This window comes from Taudactylus pleione, unplaced genomic scaffold (assembly GCF_031769625.1).
Source record: "Taudactylus pleione unplaced genomic scaffold, aTauple2 ptg001990l, whole genome shotgun sequence".
Lineage (NCBI taxonomy): Eukaryota > Metazoa > Chordata > Amphibia > Anura > Myobatrachidae > Taudactylus > Taudactylus pleione.
In genome coordinates, this window is record NW_028286386.1 from 2,621,237 (window position 1) to 2,637,500 (window position 16,264).

Here is a 16,264-nt window from a genome sequence, read left to right on the forward strand (position 1 = left end):
CTTCCCATTGACCACGGACCCTTTTCGCGCACCCTCGGCGCACGCGAATGTGTCCTAGCTTTATGTCCGCCGACCTGCCTGCCGCCCGACCTAGTGTGAACACTATAATGTGTTAATTTTGTCCAGCGTCTTAATGATGTTTTCAACTCTTTAGGCAACATAGGTCAGTTTCCAACTGGGCATTTGCCACTTGTTTCAGTTTATATACAAAAACAAAATACATATGCTTACTGCAATTTACAGTTTGTGATCTTCGCATTGAGCTCAAAGATCTGGCTTTACAGTGAATCGCTAGTCTAGGATTTCACCACAAAGTTGTCTGTGCTAATAGTCAATTGGAGCACGGGCAAGTGCCATCTACTCTACTGTAGTGTACACGAAGGTTGCATAAACATTTTTCCAAAATAAACATATTTTTCACTGGTTTTTTGTTAAAAGGTGTTTTTCTATCAGCATATAGTGCCTCATTCAAAGTTGCAGATGTTTTAAGTACCGTGTTGTTTCTCACCAAAATGCAGAACAAATTTGTCTGCATCTAAAGCTGCACAGTTGCTCACATACTCTGCCATGTTCAGATGGAGAAATGCACCTGCCATTGGGCTGGTGTACGTTTCGATGGTGAGTCTAAAGACCACCGAGATGGATTTACACAGCTGCAAGCGGCCTCTCAGTATTTAGAAAATCTGCCTTGAAAGTAGCCTAAGACGCAATTGCGGCAAAAGATGTGTCTGTGACTGACTCAGAATCAGGCTCTTAAAGTCCGCTTGGACAGTAATGATATGCATCACTGAGTGAACCCAAGAAAATTCTGCGTTCTGTGTTCATATCTTGAGTCCAGTGCATAGGTTTGTTCTTCAGTACACCTTGTATACAATAATACAGTTTGAAATAAAACAATCCTTTAAAACTGCACTACCACTTATTAAAACTAGGCAAAAAGTTATCCTGCTCACCTTCCCATCCCTACTTTTACTAGGTAGAAGCTTTATGGAAATGATGAAAGCTGCATTTAGAATACAATTACCTTACAAGTTACTTTTCTAAAGTGTTCCACTAGTCCCCTCCTGTTTCTGTAGCCAGATAAGATTGCTTACAGCTGATTAGTGTTTCAAAGTATCAGGCGTCAATGAAACATGTAAGTAATTGCAGCATTTGTGTTTTGTGTAATTGAGCAGATGTTCACCACAATACATTTGTTCTCCTTGACACTGTCATCTTGTATCTCATTTCTATTGCAGAAGGATGTACATGTTTCTTATATGATCAATGAGAATTTATAACTCCTTTGTTTTGTATTGCTTAAATAAGGAGAGTTGTTAGACCATGATTTAATATAAGACGATTTTAAATAATTGTCCTTCTAACGCATATCTGTTAAGGCATTTATATGCTTAATTGGCTTCATTAAAAGTACCGGTAGTGAAATAATTACAAATGTTCCGCATGCAGAAAATACTTGCTTTTCTTGTTGAATGTACACTGAACAGAATTTCACGATGCTCTTTATAAAATTATTTTGAAGTTTGACAGTTCAGAGGTTTTAGTCTTGATTTGGCTTGCAGTTTGCACTGCTCCATTAGGATGTATGGTTTCCACCACATACAAATGTTCATGCAACATCTCAAGATTGAGTGTGCATGTGACAATGGGGCAGGACCGGGTCCTAGGCATAATAGAGGCACCTGGAATGCCGAGGGGCATCCCAAGCCTAGGGTGGTAGATTTTCTTTTCCTTTGGTGGCTGTCAGTGATCGCTAGCACAGCGATCCCAGCCACCCAGCAGGAGAGATCAGGACGCTACAGCAGCAGCACACAGAGCAGTGCTCAGACTCTCACAGGCAGAGAGTTTTACTTTCACTTTCATTTCTGCCTGATTTGACGCTGAGCAGTGAGCACTGGAACCGCACTGTGAGCAGTTGCAAGATAAGCCAGGCAAGGCTCCTGGAGCTGCAAGACCCTGCCCTGCCCCAGCCATTTAGAATAAAGGTAAGAGCTGGGTGGAGGGGAGGCAGATGGTAAGTAGGGGCTCATGACAGTGCTATGGGAGTGGGAGGCAGATACATATGAGGAGTGGGGGCTCAGAGGGCTGATGACTGTTATAGGTAGGATGTGGAGGCAGAGACAAGGGGGTTATGGAGCTCAGGGTTGATGACAGTGCTATTGGGGGGGTTGGTACATGAGGCAGAGACACATGGGTAGTCATGGTCGGTTCTACAATTACGCATGGTACGCAGCTGAGGTGGGAGCGCTGGTTGCGACCATGCTAATTTATTATGTAGGCCACAACAAGGCAGCCAGCAGCTGAGGTGGGCCGCGGGCAGACTGTTACTGTGACACAGCTGCACCGCACTTGTAATGGACCCTTTGCTTGTAGGGAGCGACGTGACATCATGTGTGTTGAACAGTGTTGGGGCTGGACAACGTAGTGTGGGAGAGGGGGACAGGAGCCACCCCCCCTTGTCTGGGGAAGGATCATTGATGCTGGTGGCCATCTTGATGTTGTCATTGCTGCTGGCTGACGCGGCAGTCGGCTGCACCACCCTCCTGGGCTGGCCGTCACCGTCAGTAATCAAGTCCCTCCTGGCACTGGGATGGCTGACATGCTGAAAATTTGTTAACACAGTGTGTCAGTGACAGACGTGTCTGAGTCTGACTCAGTGGCACTGGGCTTATAATGATAATGGTGTGGTTTTACTATATATTACCCCTGTGTGACAATGTCTGATTACTGTGTGTGTAAGAGAGAATGGGTGACTGCTGTGTGTGTGAGAGAGAGAATGGGTGACTGCTGTGTGTGTGAGAGAGAGAATGGGTGACTGCTGTGTGTGTGAGAGAGAATGGGTGACTTGCATACACCTGCATAGTAGCCACATCTATCCTCACTAGAAATAAAAGCTGGGTAGCTGCTTTGAGCAAGCGGTGAATAAATGCTGCGCCACATCTATTCGCTGGAGAGAGGGACTGGGAGCATGTGGAGCAGCTCCCGGAGTGCTGGGTATGCATCCAGCGTGACAAAAATAAGAGTGTGGTTCATGGGTTTACTCACGAGATCATGCACATCCGAAAAAAATTAGGGGGCGCTTTAGGCGCGCAACAATACACCTAGTGGTACCAGTAAATATATTTGCTTACCAAACAAATTTGGCTAGGGCCGACCCTGCAGGTGGTGGCTCAGGGTGCTAATGACACTGCTATTGGGAGAAAGGAAGACATATTGGTAGTGGGAGCCCAGGGGGATATTACACTGCTATGAGCATGGTGCTGTGCTGGGAGAGGAGTGCTGGTTGCTGGGCTGTAATCCGTGCGATGAAGGGTGCTGGGAGAGGGGAGCTAGTTGAGGGGTGATGTGCTGGGTGAGGTGTAGGTGTGTTGGGTGAGAGGTGACGTAAGGGGAGAATGTGCCCTATAGAATGCATTCTGAGGTGGGGGTATAAACGACTTTCCCCCCTAAAACCTGTCCCTTTTTTCTTTAGTTACAGCAGCGTGCTGTGCAGGGAGAGCCTGGGATTATCTGCTGGGGGCACCAGCCAAAATCTAGCCTAGGGCACCAAATTGGTTAGGGCCGGCTCTGCAATGGGGGGGAATTCAATTCAATGCGATATTTAATAGCATCGGGTATAAGTGCCCAGAGTTATTCAATTAGCTGCAATGTGAACCTGCGACTTGAATATTTCTGCTTGCACCCTCATGAGGTGACAGCAGAAATTCGATTGAACTAGTGCTGATAGTTGCGGGATAACCGCATGTACTAACAGCATCGCATCTGGCACTTAAGTCAGAAAATGCCGTTTACGATGACTAAACCCCTGGCATTAGGTGCGGTAAACTGCATCTCATGACTTAAGTGCCGGGAGCGATGTGGACAATTGAATAGCGCCGTGCAATCATTCCCAGCACTATCAAACATTGCATTCATTTGAATTCCCCTATTATGTCTGAACATTTATTCCTAGAAAGTTGGGTATCTATTAGTTTTATCACCACTTGATTACTGGAATTTTAGTAGAGTAGGTAGGGTTATTAGGTGAGCAAGCAAAGAAATCGAAAGTCCACATTAGAATGCCAATTTGCGGGCAGTACAGGTTGAGTCTCCCATATCCAAAATGTTTGGGACCAGGGGCATTTTGGATATCTGAATATTTGCATACCATTATCAAATATCTTGGGAAAGGGACCTAAATCTAAACACAGAATGCATTTGTGTTATATACACCTTATACACACAGCCTGCAGGTAATTTTATACAATATTTTCAATAGTTTTGTGTACAAACATGAAATTCATTTATGTTTCATATACACCTTATACACAAAGCTTGAAGGTAATTTTATACAATATTTTTAATACTTTTGTGCCTTAAATAAAGTTTATGTACCGTATATACTCGAGTATAAGCCGACCCGAATATAAGCCGAGGTACCTACTTTTACCCCAAAAAACTGGGAAAACTTATTGACTCTAGTATAAGCCTAGTGTGGTAAATGGCAGCAGCTGGTAGTGCCCCCAGTAGTAATTCCCCCTGGTTGTGCCCCCAGTAGTAATCCCTCCTGGTAGTGCACCCAGTGGTAATCCCTCCTTTCAGTGCCTCCAGTGGTAATCCCCCCTTTCAGTGCCCCCAGTAGTAATCCCTCCTGGTAGTAATCCCCCCTTTCAGTGCCCCCAGTAGTAATCCCCCCCTGGTAGTACCCCCAGTGGTAATCCCCTTTTTAGCGCCCCCTGTAGTAATCGCCCCCTATAGTCCCGTAAACCCCCCCCTCCCCCAGTAGAGAGAGACGTGAGAAGAATAAAAAATAAAAAAATCACTTACCTGCAACTCCTGCTCCTGGTCCCGCTGCTATCCGCTCCTCCGGCCGCTTTGCATGGGAGAGACGTCGTCATGACGATGTGTCTCCCATTACCCACTGCGGGAGCCGGAAGATGGCTCCCGCAGTGGGAGCAGCAGCAGCCGCTGACAGTCTGACAGACTCTCAGCGGCTGCTGATTACACCAAACACGCAGCTACCGGCTCCGGCGGCTGTGTGTTTGTGCTGTGTAGCGCTGACCGAACTCCGTTGGGTTAGCGCTACACTTCACTCGAGTATAAGCCGAGGGGGTACTTTTTCAGCACAAAAAATGTGCTGAAAAAGTCTGCTTATACTCGAGTATATACGGTACTTTGAATCATCAAAAAGCAAAGGTTTCACTTTTTCAGCCATGCTAAAAAAAAAATCTGTATTTCGGCATATTTGGATATGGGAGACTCAAACTGTAATGAGTTCTGTTTTTGTTCAAACTTTTTCATTTAGGTGAAGGACAATCCTGTGTACCCAGCTTTAGAGATTCTAGTGTGAAGTGAATGCCAACTTCCTGGTTTTGAAATACTATTTGAACAATACAAGAAGCATACATCATTGCAAGTTTTTGCAACTATATAGGACCCATAGTAAAACTGGTCATATCTATAGATCAGGGGTGTTCAACATGTGGCCCTCCATCAGCTGTGGGACTACATATTCCAGTATGTCATGCAACAGTTTTGCTATTAGGTTGTGCTAAACCTTGTAGGGCATGCTGGTATGTGCAGTTCCACAGCAGCTCAGTATAGTCTCTATAACCTTTTTGTAAGTTGAATTGCTTATTAAATTCTTATTCCTCTCATATCTTAGCTACAGCTTTTGCCAAGCTCCATGATCTCTACAGCTCTTTGCTGCCATTTAATTATTTTTTTAAAGAATAACTTTTCTCTTTAAAATATTTTTTTTCCCAAAAAAACTGTGGGAGCCTTCACCAGTGTTCCCAGTTTAATGGTTGGTCACCACCGCCATGGCCGTGCTCTGTCTGATCTACGGACAGCAGTACCTGGAGAATGGAGAATTCTGGAACAAATAGCTCAACAACAAAATAAATAGCATTGAGTTAATTGTAATATGCTCACATTAAAATGATGGTCACCAGATTTGGGGTGTAGTGCAGTGTCTAGCAGTAGGACGTTTACAGAACTACTGGTTGACTCGCTGCCTGCGTGTGGTGGTTGCTGACTGGGCTGCAGGCCTCCATAACTCTCCACTAGTGGCTCCAAGTAGCTGTTATGTAGTAATCACTGAAGTCGGGTAATCCCCCTTGTAGTACTTAAAAAGCCTGCATTGGTATGGATGGCGGACACAGTTGAGATAGTAAGTGCTTACGGCAACTGTGACAATAGGGCAGGGTATTGTGACATGCCTGAAGGGCGCACGTCAGGGTCCTCTTGGTGGCATGCGGCCAGTCACTGCATCCTCTTTCTAGCCAGTTGTATCTGGTTTTCCCGCTCCATTTGTACCAAGTATTAGGGGACGAGAGTGGATCTGCACCTGCTCAACTGCTTGTCCACTATAATATATTCCCATGCTGATGACCCAATCATCATCATCATTATGATGTCTGGATTACTGAAGTAAACTACATTTTATATATTTGATCAATTAAAGAGTCGCCTGTCACCCGTCCCTGTTCATTTTTTTTTTCTTCTATTAAACGAAGGTCTTTTATGGTGATTGAAGAAAATGTGCTTGTGTTTTAAAGTGTACATTTCTCCAAAACTGATTATTATGATCTACACTCCGTTGCACTCTACAATTATAACAAACACTATAGTAAAACAATACTGACCAATAAAGTAAAAGGACTCCTATGCAAACTGTAAGAAGAATGCAATTCACATATCCAACAATACATGTGTGACCTTTAAATATTATATCAAACTGGGTGACTTTGATGGAGAAGTTGTTTTTCCTTCACTTTGTTTTCAATTTCTGTTTTGTCACGATTAACTTAAGGTGCGTGTACACGGAGCGATATACGAGGGTTGTTCAAAAAATAATGCCTAAATGCTCACAACTGAAATTTTATTATTGATACAGATTTGAAAATTTGCAGTAAAATACTTTGAAGTCTTAGTAACAGAATGACTCTACTCAAAAAATTCACCATCTGCCCTTAAACATTTTCTCCACCTCTCAACCCAAGCTGTGAATCCACTTTGGAAAAATTCCAGTGGTTGGTGTTTGACCCAGGAACATATGGCATTTTTAACAACCTTTATGTCTTCAAAATGTTGACCACGGAGACAGTATTTGAGAGGGCCAAACAGATGAAAATCAGAAGGGGCCAAATCAGGACTGTATGGTGGATGTGGCATTATTGTCCACCCCATTTTGGCAGTGCCCGCAGATGTTGCCATCGAAGTGTGAGGTCTGACATTGTCGTGGTGTAAGATGACATTTGACAGTCGAATTGTTTACCTTTTTTTGTGGATGGCTTCTTAAGTGTAATAATGTATCGATCACTGTTTGGTTTTGTTCCAAGTAATCGATGAGAATAACACCTCGGCAATCCCAGAAGAATGTGGCCGTGACTTTGTTTACGGATCACTGTGATTTAAACTTTTTTGGCATAGGTGAACTTGGGTGTTTCCATTGCTTTGATTGGGCCTTTGTTTCAGGGTCATAAAGGAATACCCAGATCTCATCTCCTGCAATGACATTTTCCAAAAACATCTCAGGGTTGGCTTCAAAGTTGGTCAGAAGGTCATTGCACACTTCCACCCTCTGGGCCTTATGATCCCTGGTTAATTGCTTTGGAACCCATTCAGCACACACTTTTTACGATATCCCAAATCCTTGATTAGTGTTTCTACAGTGCTATGGCTACACTCCAGTTCATCACTGAAATCTCTGATGGTCACACAATGGTCTTTCTGAATCATGGCATCGACTCTGTGTCTTTCTCTGCTGTCATTGCAGTTGATGGTCTGCCACCACGAGGTTTGTCGCACACAGACTATTCTCCCGATTGAAAATGCTTCATCCACCTTCTGACATTGCTATAGTCATTTGTATGCTCACCATACACTTTTTTCAGTCTTCTGTGGATTTTTGTAGCACTGCAGCTTTATTTTTACAGAAAATCAATGACTGCCCTTTGTTTCATCTTGGATTCCATGGTATTTCTTGGACTACCTAAACAAAACTACATATATAGTTAGCAGACATTAAAGTACAAACTGAAATAAAGTGCAACATTTATTTGAAACTTTGTCAGAGTTATGAGCATTTAGGCATTACTTTTTGAACATCCCTCTGTATGCAATGAACGACCAGCGATGCGCGCTCCCGCTGGACGATAACGGTTAAAACTACATTTTAGGTGAAGTTTATTTAATGGTTTTTGATTTTTTTTTTTTTCCCCATTTATTCCTAACACCATATATTCCACCTAATATTAGATTTTAAATTCTAAATATCAAGGCTGAAAATTTGAAGAGTTCCAGAATGTAGCCTGAGACACTCATGTGTGATAGAGGAAACAAGAAGAGTGCCAGAAAGGTGTTTGTTTATTATTATTTTTTTTTGGTGAATCTGAAAATGATAGTGTAGCAAGATACATTTTGCTATATGCTAGCCATATGTTAGAAATAAATCATGCTGCGTCCACACTACAGGATGTAGTACCCAGCGACGGGACGACACGATGGAGCGATACAACGCGCCATCTGTACACAGTGCACAATGCAGTGGAGGGCGGCACAATGTTATTTGATGCTGCAGTTAGCAACATTGTGGTGTTCATTGCATTGTCCCAACTGCGCAGCACAGCAGATGGGATGATGCGATTAACGACCTGCGGGCATGCACCATTGGTGGTACACACTATGGAATCTGCTCGATCGTTCCAATTCGCAATGGACCACATAGTGTGTACCCAGCTTAACTGTTCAGAATGAGGTAAATACATTGCCAGTGTAGATGTGCATTAATAGTCTGGGCTCATACACACTGATATTTGCTTGCCAGTAACAATGTGACTGAATATAATATAAACTGGGGATAACGTTTTCTGTCTTTATCTGCACAAAAACCATGGCTAGGGTCTGTGATGGGGTTTTCAAGCTTCACATACAAAGATTAGTCTTTACCTTACAGTAATGAATTTTACTCCATCCATACACTCTAGAAGCCCTGCCCCATCCTGCTTAGCCATGTGTATCGCATTGAGCAGCTATTGCATTTCCATCGACACAGATGATTAAGAACTGCAGGATTTGAAAGCTGTGCCGTTTATAGCTGGAATCCTGTAGGATTTAGGTTGATATATGATAGCAGGAAAACTGCTAAGCATATGAAATGTGCTACAGGAGCACTTGGGAGTTTCTGGGAAGAAAATGCATATACTCGGCAAGCCGTGTTTGCATTTTAATGGTCTGCCAGAGCAATTATTAAATTGCTTATTCATTAAATGATAAACACAGGAAGGCAGCTGTGCCGTTTAAGAAATGAGACGTATGAGCACTGGAGAGAAGCTTTCCTGAATTACAATATTCGACTGTCAGCTGGGAAAAGCTTTTTTACGTGCTTTCCTCAAGGTGTCGCCGTTGCCCAACGTTTACCAGATTATTGTTTTGGGGATTGTCGGATGATTTATTTATTTTTTTTTCCCCTGTATATTCAAGATATTGCTTGCTTTCTTCAGTGACACTAAATAATAGAAGGAGGTACTGGCAGAATCCCCAGTTCTCTACCTGTTCTTAAAGACAATGGAGGGCAATCCATTTAGGTGCGAGTTGATGCGGGCAAGCAGTTCTCACAGGGAACTCATTGCGAATGGCAGTTGCAATCTAATTCTCTTCCATTTTTTTTTTATTGTGCGGAGTTTTTAATTGACCAAATAAGGACATGACATTTTTGGGTATTAGAATAAAATGGCCTCAAATTACCCCCAAACTAACTTTTTCGTTAAGCTTTTATTTTTATGTTTTCTATGTTTTTGGGTTGGCAGTACTGAGCGTCTGAATTAAAACTCATAGGGCGGAATTCAATTGTTTTCGCAGCCCGCATCTCCCGTCTAAAGTGACAGGAGATCGCGGGCCGCTATGCAATTGTTCTAGATTTTTGATCGCAAAAAGTGATGTTTGGGCGCCCAAACATGTCACTTTTCGCACATTTCAGCTCTCACCCCCCAGGGGCTTGCGAGCTGAAATGTAGCGCTGGCAGCTGATCGTGCCTGACAGGAGCAAGAATTGAATAGCTCCGTTGGGTGCGATGGGGGCAGGAATCAATTGAATTCCACCCAGTCGGGCGCGATCAGCACGGAAATCTAGAACAATTGCATAGCAGCCCGTGAACTCCTGTCACTTTAGACAGGAGATGCGGGCCGCGAAAACAATTGAATTCCGCCCATATACTGCGACTCCTACCTCCACCGGGCCGCAACACCAGTAATAGAGCTGGTGATTCCGGTGGGTCTCGGCTGAGCGTGCTAGCAGCGATGCTGGGACCTGGACTGCAAACGGACGCACTGAGATGTCAGGTAAGGCGATTCCTCGCTTACAGGGAATCTCTCGTGGCAGTCCTTGCTTCCAGCATAGGAGATGCATCGGAAGCCGCTGCAGTCAGGCCCAGGAGCGTCCGCGTCCTCACTAGACCACTGGGGCCTTATCTTCTGATGCTGGGGATCGGCAGCAGACGCTTCTACCAAGAGGCCAGCAAACCCGATCGGTTGACTCAGCTTAGGGGAGGTAGTTGAAGTCTAGGCAGTTTACTTTTCGGTCTTTTCGTCCTCGGGGATGAGCAAAGGTACGGTCTTCCTCCAGTCAGTCTAGTTTTCGCAGGACAACCAGGAGACAAACTAAGAGGTTTGGGCCGGCCGGACGTCCAGCTTCTAAGCCGTACGACAAACCCTCTGCCTGATGGGGTGGACCTAAATGGTGTGGAGGATCCCAGGGTGGGGGGTCGACTTCTTCAGTTGCGGATTGCTGGCATCAAACAACAGATGCCTGGGTCCAAGAAATGGTCTCTCAGGGGTACGCTCTCACTTTCCAGAGTTTTTTAGCACAATTCCTTCATCAGGTGCGCTGAAAGTGGCCCTTCAGGAGGCCATTCATTCCCTGCTACAGGCAGGGGTAATAATACTAGTTCCTGTGTTCTAACAAGGAAGGGGTATTATTCCAACCAAATATTCCAATCTATTTTGGTTCAGAAACCGAATGGGTCTCATCACCCTATTCTAAATCTAAAAACCCTTAACAAATTTATCCGGGTACTCAAGTTCCGTATGGAAACTCTCTCTCTGGTCAATTATTTTGGCAATGGAACCTGGGGACTTTATGGTTTCCCTGGACATTCCGGATGCGTATCTGCATGTTCCCATTACGCCATCCCACCAACAATTTCTATGGTTTACTGTCCTACAGCAACATTACCAATTCCAGGCGCTGCCCTTTGGCCTATCAACAGACCCTTAGGTATTTTTACTAAGATAATCGCAGTCATGACGGTCTATCTCAGGCGTCAGGGAGTCAGAATACTACCATATCTGGATAACCTTCTGATATTGGCACAAACTCTAGTTGTTTTACAATACCATCTTCATCTGACTATAGCCTGCCTACAAAAGCATGGCTGGATCATCAATTGGAAGAAATCCTTTCTCCAACGCAGCAGATGGTACATCTGGGAGCACTTCTGGGCTCTCAGGTACAAAGAGTCTTTCTACCAGAGGACAAGGTTGTGGCCCTATCATTGAGAGTATGCAAACTACTACGCAAGCGAAGGGTAACTGTTCTATAAGCGATGCAGGTCCTGGGATCAATGGTATCCACCTTCGACATGGTGGGGTATGCTCAATTCCATTCCTGGCCTCTGCAAAAATGTATTCTCTCCAAATGGAATAGACAGTATCATCTAATAAGGTCCAAGAGGATCCTACTCACTCCATTGACAGGTCATCATACCTTTCAGGAAAGATGGATAAATCAAGAAAGCCATCTGCCAATAAACATTCTGGAAATGCGAGCAGTATACAAAGCACTTATCATGGCACAGGACCTGCTCCAGGGCAGGCCAGTCCAGATCCAGTCCCACAACGCGACTACAGTAGACTATCTCAATCATCAGGGAGGCACTAGAAGTTATGCAGCCATGAAAGGGGTGACGACAGGTTATGATTTGGGCAGAACGTCATTTTCCAGCCATCTCTGCAATATTCATACCGGGAGTACTCAATTGGGAAGCAGACTTCCTAAGTCGCCAGGACATGCACGCCGGAGAGTGGCCTCTCCATCCGGGAGTGTTTCAGCTCCTGGTAAACAAATGGGGTCTACCAGAAATAGATCCCATGGCATCACGCCACAACCATAAGGTCCCTAGGTACGGGTCTAGGTCCAGAGACCCATCAGCAGCCTTTGTGGACGCACTGGCAGTAAGATGGGACTTCAAGCTGGCGTATCTTCCAATTTCCCTCCTCCCATGAGTGATCAGGAAATTCAAGCAGGAAGGCGGAACGGTAATACTAGTGGCTCCGGTTTGGCCCAGACGTCATTGGTTCACCGATATACAGAATCTCCATAGACAGTCCGTATCCTCTTCCTCTATGGCAGGATCTGCTAATGCAGGGTCCCTGCCGGCATCCGGACTTACCTCATCTGGCTTTGATGGCGTGGCTCTTGAAGCTTCCATCTTAAGAGCAAAAGGTTTTTCCAGTTCTGTAATTCAAACGATGCTTAGGGCATGAAAGCCTGCCTTTGCCCGCATCTATTACAGGGTTTGGCGTTTTTTTGGCCAATGGTGTTCCCACAGAAAGTATGATCCTAAGGTGTTTAGGATTTCCAAGGTACTGGCTTTTCTCCAGGCAGGTTTAGACCGGGGTCTCCGTCTGGCCTCTTTGAAAGTGCAGGTTTCTGCACTAGCAGTCTGGTTCCAGAGGAAGATTGCGTCATTACCAGATGTTAATTTTTTTCAAGGAGTTCTGCGAGTTCAGCCTCCTTTAGTTCCACCAGTAGCACTGTGGGATTTGTCTTTGGTTCTTAAGTGGCTACAAGCTCCCCCATTTGAACCTCTGGACTCTGTAGACTTGAAATGGTTGACATCTAAGACCCTTTTTCTCCTCGCTATCACTTCTGGACGCAGAGTCTCTGATTTGGTAGCGCTCTCTTGTCGCTCCCCATTTTTGATTTTTCACCAGGATAGAGCTGTTCTTCGTACAAGGGAGGATTACCTTCCTAAGGTAGTGTCCCATTTCCATTTGAATGAAGAAATTGTAGTTCCAGCTTTTCAGGCTCCAGATCTTTCTGTAGGTGAAGCCTCCCTGGATGTAGTTCGTGCTCTCCGTATCTATGTGGAGCGCACAAACTCTGTTAGAAAATTAGATGCTCTTTTTGTATTATATGGTTTTCACAAATGAGGATGGCCAGTTAACAAGCAGACTCTGGTGAGATGGCTACACATGACTATCTCTCAGGCGTACTCACAGGCTGATCTCCCTGTCCCAAGCACGGTGACAGCACATTCTACTCGGTTGGCAGGGCCATCGTGGGCATTTAGTCCGGGTGCCTCTGCTTAACAGATGTGTAAGGCAGCCATGTGGTCTTCTGTCCACACTTTTCTTAGGTTCTGATACTTTTGCCTCTCAGGATGCTTCCTTTGGGTGACTAGTTCTCCTTTCTGCTCGGGAGTGTCCCCCACCCTAGGGGAACTGCTTTAGGACTTCCCCATGGTATCCCAATGGACCCTGAAGAAAAAAATTATAGTTATGGTAGACTTGCCTTGATAACTTCTTTTTTTCTTCGAGGTCCATAGGGTCCACAGGGCACCCATCCTGACACACCTGGCTGCATTGGGTAATTTTTCTTCCGGTCACCGATTCCCTCATTTTGTGTAAGAGTTTCTGGTGTATGATAGCTCTTCCTTCTCCTCTTTCCTTCTCCTGCCTTGAGGCTTGTTCTCAAAACTGAAGGCCTTTGGCGGGATGTAGTCATGATGACCAGCGGGCGCGAGGTCGCCGGTCACAATCTTGACAGCGGAATGCCGGCTAAGGAGTAAATATTTCTACGCCTGTCATAACTCCCATCATAATCCCAATGCCGGGGACAACATCCCAAACAAAGGTAAGTCCGGGGTGCCTTTAGCGTTAGCCGAAGGGGGGGGGGGGGGTTAGGATTAGGGAGTCTTAACGGGGTTAGGTTTTGGGAGAGGAGGCACCCCTAGGGGGGATGGTTGTGGTTAGGCACTCCCCCGGGAGGGTTAGGTTTAGAGAGCGGTAAGGGGGGGGGGGGGTTGGGGTTAGGCACCACTAAGGGGAGGTTAGGGTACTTATCTGCCTCTGTCGGGATTTTGATCCTGTCGGGCAGCCACTGTCTGGATTTCAATTACATTCCTCTGTGGCTAGGGGTGAGGTATATATGGAGCAGGACCTGAGGCATCCTGGGAGCTGAAAGATTTAACTGTTTGGTGCCTGGATCTCTCCAACCACATTATCCCCGTGGACCCTATGGACCTCGAAGAAAAGGAGCTCTCAAGGTAAGGCTTTCATTTTTGTTTTATTCATTTGTGATTTAATCAAAGTTTGCTTTTTTTTTTTATATTTGCTTTTTAAAAAAAAAAGTTCAAATTATCAGCCATTTGACATGTTTAAAAACCACCAGTAGTTTCCTTATGCCCACTAAAAGAATCATGCATGATTCTGCTAATGAAGTTGTCACTTTTTTTGAAGTCCACGATTATTTTAGAATGTTATAGAAAATTTGCACTCCCCTGCCACAAGTAGCCTGAATAGGCATTTCTAATTGTATCTCGCATTTCTAAGGAGTGCACATTAGTTCGATGTTTGCAAGTTTCAAAAACAAACTGTTTTGCAAACTTGCACCTAAATGGATTTACCCCATTTATGGTTAGGAAAATGGTGTCCCATAAACCTTTTGTTTGGCTATTTGAGAAAGTTTTACATATTAATACACCCATTGTTTCTAGCATTGCATTTCAGTTTTGGAGACTAAAGTTCTGTGCATTAGTATGGATATTTTGGTTTAAATGAAGTTTGCATTACAGTTAATTATCTATACAGCCACATGACCAAACAAGTTTGTTGTTTTTTTTTTTTTGTAAGAGAAAATCGCACACAGATTATATTGATATGTCCGTAATACATTCATCACAGGTTCTCACAGCTGCAGAACATTTTAATTACTGTGTTCTCTATAGTCCTACATCTTCCACATGAAGAGAATGCTTTATGGAAGTCAACTGGTTCACAATAATACATATAAATAAATAAATAAATAAAAAGGCAGTGTAACCTACATTTATACATTATATAGGATCTAAGCGCACACAATTAGGCAGTCGTCGCTGTAGAACTTTAAAATAATTAAAATACAAGTGACACTATGCTGTTTTTTTTGTTTTTTTTTCCCCCCCTATTGCATCTTGGACAACCTACTGTTCCTCTTACCTGTTCTTGAGCTTTTTTGCCTTATGACTGGTTTCTGAAAAGTTGGGGTCCTGTTTTGAAAGTTTGCAAAAATGTATTAAAATATAAAGTTCACAAACCATGACTGATTTAGAGGAACTTTTAATACTATACTCAATCTCCATATAAAAGTATTTCCCAGCACAAACCTGTAGAACATGTGCCCCATGGGGTGGGAGGCTAATCGCTGCTCCCAAAAATTAAATTTCTGGAAAGTGCATTTGTGACCACCCTTCCATCATTGTGTTAAATGAGTGGCTTAGGAGAGCTCTACTTATCAGCTTGTGTGGCTGCAAACACAGGCCCAGAGCAGTGGCATTTGTGTGCAAGCTCTTTTCCATCTCCATTCACACACGTTGGATGAAGGTACAGGTACTGCAGGTGTGAAATCTGCACCACTTTACCATAGCAGACCAAAAGATGTAGCAGAATCCTTCTCTATGAATTAAGTGGGAAGTGTGAACAGAAAACTTGACTGTTCCTCTTCTTATCCTCTGAGGGATAGAGGATTCTCCTGCTCATAGCACCTAAGGAGAGCGGGTAAAATTGGACAGCATGAGGAGGATATAAGATAGGAGTATAGTGGAAGGGAGAAGATGGAAACGGAGAGGGTCATAAAAAGAAAAGCGCTAGAGAAGTGAGGGAACAAAATTCTGTTATTGCAGCTTACACAACTTGCTGCTGCTTTCCTGTCTAGATCCTGGAATGTAACGACCTGATTGAAAAATGCAGGGCTGTGGGGTGGGAACGCAAAACCTTTGTCTCATACTCCTCTATTTCACTACTGTGGGACAAATTTACTGCTATTTCTTTTCCTGTTTTGAATAAAACTTTATTATTTTCAAAACAGAGTACAAATACTGCTGTGCAGGTCCTTTTTTTTTTTTGTCTTGGTCAACATTATTGGCTTTCTTCTGCCTTTTAGCATTTCTTTTCTGCAAGTTAATGCTCACTCTTGTGCATACTTGCCTACTTTTGAAAAAGCATTTCAGGGAGATTGTGAAAGT

General features: G+C 44.1%; 1 protein-coding gene across 4 annotated transcripts in view; it reads left to right on the forward strand.

The window, feature by feature from the left end:
• Positions 1-16,264, forward strand: part of UIMC1 (ubiquitin interaction motif containing 1) — a 136,547-nt gene that overhangs the window by 21,801 nt on the left and 98,482 nt on the right. The gene's annotated exons all lie outside the window — the stretch shown is intronic.